Source organism: Balaenoptera acutorostrata, chromosome 17, assembly GCF_949987535.1.
Source record: "Balaenoptera acutorostrata chromosome 17, mBalAcu1.1, whole genome shotgun sequence".
NCBI classification, from domain to species: domain Eukaryota; kingdom Metazoa; phylum Chordata; class Mammalia; order Artiodactyla; family Balaenopteridae; genus Balaenoptera; species Balaenoptera acutorostrata.
The window spans coordinates 41733143-41739441 of NC_080080.1; the positions used below are offsets into that span (position 1 = coordinate 41733143).

Below are 6299 nucleotides of genomic sequence, written 5' to 3' on the forward strand. Positions count from 1 at the left end.
GAAAAGTTTAATCATCTTTGGTGGTAATACTTCTAGACTGTATCATACTCTAATTAGGGGCCTTTACAAGATTATATGAAGCATGAATTAATTTCTCCCTAATAATCCAGTATCATCATTATTAAGATCAGTTATTAATTGTGAAAACAGGGCCTGGCCCCAGACCATCCGGCTTCCTGAGTACTTGTGTTTGCATTTTAGTCTACCATGCACCCCTGGGCTCAGACCCTCCTGGCTGCTCTCTGGGTAACTGCCATAGCATCATCACTGGAAAAGCTTGTTTGGGTTACCTAAAATAAGAATAAATGATCCAGCAGGAGCTTGAACTTCAGACATCTGTTTTGGCTATTCAGAGGTCCTCTTCCCTCCTCCCTACTTTGCAACTGGATTACTAATAACTGAGGTACCAGGTAAATAACCCCAGAGGGCCAAGGCACCATTGTACATTATTCTTCGTCTCTATAAGGATTAAGGGGGCAAATAGAGTCACTAAATCACCCCTTTGGTAGGCCAATGCCACACTGTGCACATCAGGATAACACACACTGGTAGCAGCGCCAACACATTTTGCGTGTGTGTTAATAGTCTACTCCAAATTGCTTGTGTGGAGGGAAAAAGAAACTAACATTTATAGATGGATTCCAATGTGCTACATGCTTTGTATACTTTACTTCCTTTAATCAAACACAGTGATGTAGATATTATTTCCCTTTTACAGATGAGGACTGAGGTTAAGTACTTCACCAAACCTCTCTCACAACTATTAAGTGACAGAAAATAGATTATAACCCATCTATCTCTCAAACCCACTCTCTCAAAATTTTTTCACTTTATTAAAAAAAAAATCACAAAATCAATGCATGCTCGTTATAACAAGACAAACAACACAGACATGTTGATGTCTGTTTCCCAATCCCAATTCTACCCTCGAGGCATACATTTTATTAGCTGTGACCAGGGATCAAACCCGGGCCTCCACAGTGAAAGTGCCGAATCCCTAACCATTAGGCCACTAGGGAACTCCCTGACTCACTATTTTTTGACTTTACTACAGTTCAAAAGCAACACGCAGTCAGTGAAACTGTACTCGAATTTTGAATGTTGATCTCTTCCCAGATTAGCGATATGTGGTCTGATACTCTCGAGATGCTGGGCAGTGGCAGCAAACCGCAGCTCCCAGTCAGCCACACCATCACAAGGGGAAACAGCCAATACTCTGACAACCATTCTGTACCCTGACAACTATTCTGATGCTCACTTTCAATAAAGTATTCAATAAATGACATGAGATATTCAACATTTTATTATAAAATAGGCTTTGTGTTCAAAGATTTTGCCCAACTCTAGGCTAATAGAAGTGTTCTGAGCACGTTTAAGGTAGGCAAGGCTAAGCTATGAAGTTCGGAAGGTTAGGTGTATTAAATGCATTTTCTTTTTTTTTTTCACACACACACACTGTATTTTATTTTTATAAGAGATAAATAGACTGACACCAAGCATTGTACATGGATGACCACAACAAAAGCAACAATGATTGAAATTACCAAACATGAAGCACACTTATACTATGTCATAATATTGACATTCAGTCCAGTAATCCAATGTGGCAAGGCTAAGGCTAAGCTATGAAGGCAAGCTATGAAGTTCGGAAGGTTAGGTGTATTAAATGCATTTTCAACTTACAATGGGTTTATTGGGATGTAACCCCATCATAAGTCCAGGAAGATCTGTAATCACGTATACACACATACGAAGATTTTCTTCCTTTTTCCAAAAGTAAGATAATTCCATGAACGTTACTCTGTGACTTTATTGCTATATGATATACTCTGTATTACAGATAAACCATAATTTATTCAACGTTTCCTGACAGAAATTCAAGGGGTTTTTAGGTTTTTGCAATTACAAACAGAGCTTTAGTAAACTTTCTTGAACATATAACCTTACAAACTGGAACCTTGATTTCCACAGGCTAAATGAACAAAAATGACAGTACTGAATGTAATCTCTGTATTTTTAAATAGATAGCTGGCCTCATTCCCAAAAGGTACAGCAATTCATATTTACAGCAGCAACATATGAGCGCTCGTTTTCTCACCCTCTTGCCAGCACAAAATATCAATCTCTCTACTTTTTGCCTATTTGATGGTCAAAAGGGTATTTCATTACACTTCTTTGATTACTGGTAAAATTTAGATTTGTGCTCTTCTGTTATCAGATTTGACTCATAAAAAAACTGTGACGTGCAAAGCCAAACAATGGAATCTATCTTCTCTAAGGCCTGGTAGCTATTCCTACAAGACAGGGGCAAGATTCTGTTGGATTCTGTGCAAAGCGCACCCTCAGGTAGCCAGCAGGGTCTATACCCAGGGCATCATAGAAAGAAAGGAAAACAAAACTGGACTCTGAGGTGTAGACAGTTCAAAAACAATAAATAAATGAAGAGGTCAGTGGCATTATTTTTATTAACTTTCAAACTTGGAAACCTTTATCAAAACCAGGTCTTATAGGGGAGGGAGTAGGGAACCTTGAAGACTGGATGCCTCTTTTACAACCCTCGCCCCTCACCTGCTAGGTAAATAAGAAAGAGGAAGAAGAAATGACAGAAAGGGGGAGAGAGAAAAACCCTGTTTCCTTCAGCGAGGGCCAGGCTCCTGTCAGAAAGGGCCCGGTGTCCAGGGCCTCTGATGCAGGAAAGCAGAGGGGAGCTTGGTCTCCCACAAGCTCAGTCCACAATCTCCAACTGACAATGAGATCTGAGGACAAGCCAGAAGCAGTCAGTGGAAGAGCCAGCTTTGGCGTAATGACTTCTCAAACCGGAGGTGTGCCTTTAGACATGTCATAGAAATTCTCCAAACCTTCTTTTCCTATTTTGAAAAATTAGAGAGGGGTTTGGAATTTGTGATGCATAAGGCCACTTCCACCTCTAAGACTCTATAATTCCAATGATACAATGTTGACAGTGTTCTAATAATTCCACCTCATCTTCAATTGGTATCCATGAAAAAGTTGAAAGATCATACAATTTGGAGTCAAGTCTAGGGTTCAAGTCCCAATCTGCCAACTATGTAACCTTAGACAAGCCCCGTAATTCCTCTGAGCCTTTTTCCTCATCTATAAAACTGACAAAATAAATCTCATAGGGTTGTTGTAAGATTCAAGTGAGGGGATATTTGTGAGGGTACTTATAAACTGTAGAGGTTAAAACAAACATAGCAGAACATTCTTACTAAGTCTGAGCCCCTTCCGCACTACCCAGACAGGGGTCCATATGGCATTGTTCTGGATTCCCACTGTAACTTAAAGGGAAACTTTCACAATGTCCGGAGCCCTTGATTTCCTGCAAATGAAGGAGGAGGATGTACTCAAATTTCTTGCAGCAGGAACCCACTTAGGTGGCACCAACCTAGACTTCCAAATGGAACAGTACATCTACAAAAGGAAAAGTGATGGCGTCTACAACATAAATCCGAAGAGAACCTGGGACAAGCTTCTGCTGGCAGCTCGTGCCACTGTTGCCATTGAAAACCCAGCTGATGTCAGTGTCGTATCCTCTAGGAATACTGGCCAGTGAGCTGTGCTGAAGTTTGCTGCTGTCACTGGAGCCCCTCCTATTGCTGGCTGCTTCTCTCCTGGAATCTTCACTAACCAGATCCAGGAAGCCTTCCGGGAGCCAAGACTTCCGGTGGTTACTGATCCCAGGGCTGACCACCAGCCTCTCACAGAGGCCTCTTACGCTAACCTGCCTACCTTTGCTCTGTGTAACACAGACTCTCCTCTGTGTTATGTGGACATTGCCTCCCATGCAACAACAAGGGAGCTCACTCAGGGGGTCTGATGTTGTGGACGCTCGCCCGGGAAGTTCTGTGCATGCGTGGCACCATCTCCCGCGAACACCCATGGGAGGTCATACCTGATCTCTGCTTCTACGGAGATCCTGAAGAGAATGAAAAGGAAGAGCAGGCGGCAGCTGAGAAGGCTGTGACCATGGAGGAATTTCAGGGTGAATGATCTGCTCCAGCTTCTGAGTTCACTGCTACGCAACCTGAGGGGGCAGACTGGTCCGAGGTGTGCAGGTGCCCTCTGTGCCTATTCAGTAGTCCCTCACTGAAGACTGGAGTGCTCAGCCTGCCACTGAAGACTGGTCTGCAGCTCCCACTGCTCAGGCCACTGAATGGGTAGGAACAACCACTGAGTGGTCTTAAACTGTTCTTCCGCAAACTCGTAAAATGAAAGTAGGTTGACGGAAAATAAACAGTTTCCAAAAAAAACCCCAAGAAGTCTGAGCCAATCATTTCCATTTTTTCGCTCAATTTAAAATTCACTAATCAAATACTTAAATCATTCATTCCATAAGTATTGACAGAATGTCTCCTGTTTTAGGCACTAGAGATACTTTAGTGAATAAGACACTGGAGGTCACTGATATCATAGAACTTGGAGTTGAAGATGTTCTTTTAACATCTGCATCAGAAAAGGAAATCGGGACATATAAATATTTTAGCAAGATCCATAAAAGGTAAACAAGCTGTGTCCAGTATTGTAGAGATATGAATTCAATAAATATGTATGGAGCTCCTACTATGGCCCCAGACACAAGGACTAGGCACTGTTTTAGGTGTTGGGAGGCTCAGCATTGAACAAGACAGACCAAGTCCCTGGCCTTTTGGAGCTTACATCCCACCAGAAGAATTGAATCAATCAGACTATCACTAATTATATATAGAAGACACAGCCAAAGAAAAATATGAGGCTGATATGAGAGGTATGAACATAGTTCTGGAGCCAGAGTTTCAGGCTTCTTTTCCTAGCCACACTCAGTTTCCCCTTATCGAAATGGAAGGCACAATAAACTCTAACTTGCCCTCCTCATGCCTCATTTCTCCTTCCAACTATTCAGCTTGGACAAGTTAACAGCCTTTACCAAGTAATGAGACATTTGGGCGTAGAAAAAAACCACGACTATTTTTCAGCTGTGGTCAGTTGTTATGGCTTAATTCGATTTTCAAACAGCATTCACGCATTCTGCAAAAGTGTGATTCAGCTTTATCCTTCTTTCAGGTTCCTTTGAATCTACCCCGCGACTCACTTAACATAAGGACTCCCACAGCCAATAACAGACTACCGGTTTCCATTTAACCTCTAAAGTATTGATCATTGTGCTGTATATTCAGCTGTATATTCAACAACTGTGGATTCTTTTATATGAGGCACTGTACTAGGTCCTTGCTTCTGGCATTTACAATCACATTTGAAAACTTACGTTAGTTATAAGTCATTTGCATTTCTCTTTTAAGACAGTATGAGTAGATATCATTTGATTAAATGAGATATAGGAGCTCCCACGAGGGAGACATCACTTCTGACTCGAGTAACTAGGGACGAGGAGGATGCAGCTCTGATGAGAGCCTGCTTTATCCTGGACATTTTATGTAGATTCTTCAACTTGATGTGGAATGCGTCAAAAAGAACTTGGAGTCTAAGACCTTGAGTGATGGGAAGAATTAGGAAAGGCAGAAATGAAGTTTCAACTGAATGCTAAATGACGGCCCAATGCTGCCCAGGCATAATGCAAGGTACCAGGCACCCAATGGTGAACAGTGTGGACCTTGTGGTAAAGGGCTTTCAGTGGGGGATACAAACAAATAAACAGGCAATTACAATCACCATATGGTGTGATGTGTGTTACGACAGGTAAAAACACCAGGGTGATGGGAGAACACAGTAAGGTGTGTTTGTTAGGAGTCTTTCAGTTGCACTTAATCTAAACTGTGATCGACTGGCTTATGTCACCAGGAACTTCAGGGTGGATCCAGGACTTAAACAAGGAAACTCTCTCTCTCTCTCTGTATCACCATATCCTTTAATTTTGCAGATGGTGTGTTCTTCCAGATGAATATTCTTTGACACAGTGACACCAGAGGCAAGAGGCAGGCTTCCCAGCTAGCTCTAGTGGAAGGAAGTCAGGGAGGGACTCTGGCCCTACTTGGACCATTCAGCTTTCCCTGAAACTGTTGCCCAGGGAAGGGGCACCATGATTAACAAGCTGGGTTTATGCATCTATCCCTGTTGATGGGTGGTAGAGAAAGGGAGAAATACATGCTGGGTCACCAAAAACAATGGCTACCTTAAAGAAGCCCCTGAAGGGAACACTGCAATTGTGGAAAACATCTAGAACACAGAGGAAGGAATGTGCATGGTGAGTTCCTAGGATGGTGGGAGATTAGTCTGGCTGGACCCGTGGTCACACCTAAGAGCAGGGAGAAAAACCAACGTCAGCCTGTGGAGGGCTTTGAATG

At 42.4% G+C, this 6299-nt stretch overlaps 1 pseudogene; it reads left to right on the plus strand.

Annotated features, from left to right (window-relative positions):
* The first annotated feature begins 3319 nt into the window (after window positions 1–3319).
* On the plus strand, window positions 3320–4210 carry LOC114236770 (40S ribosomal protein SA-like; annotated as a pseudogene).
* Window positions 4211–6299: the final 2089 nt, after the last annotated feature.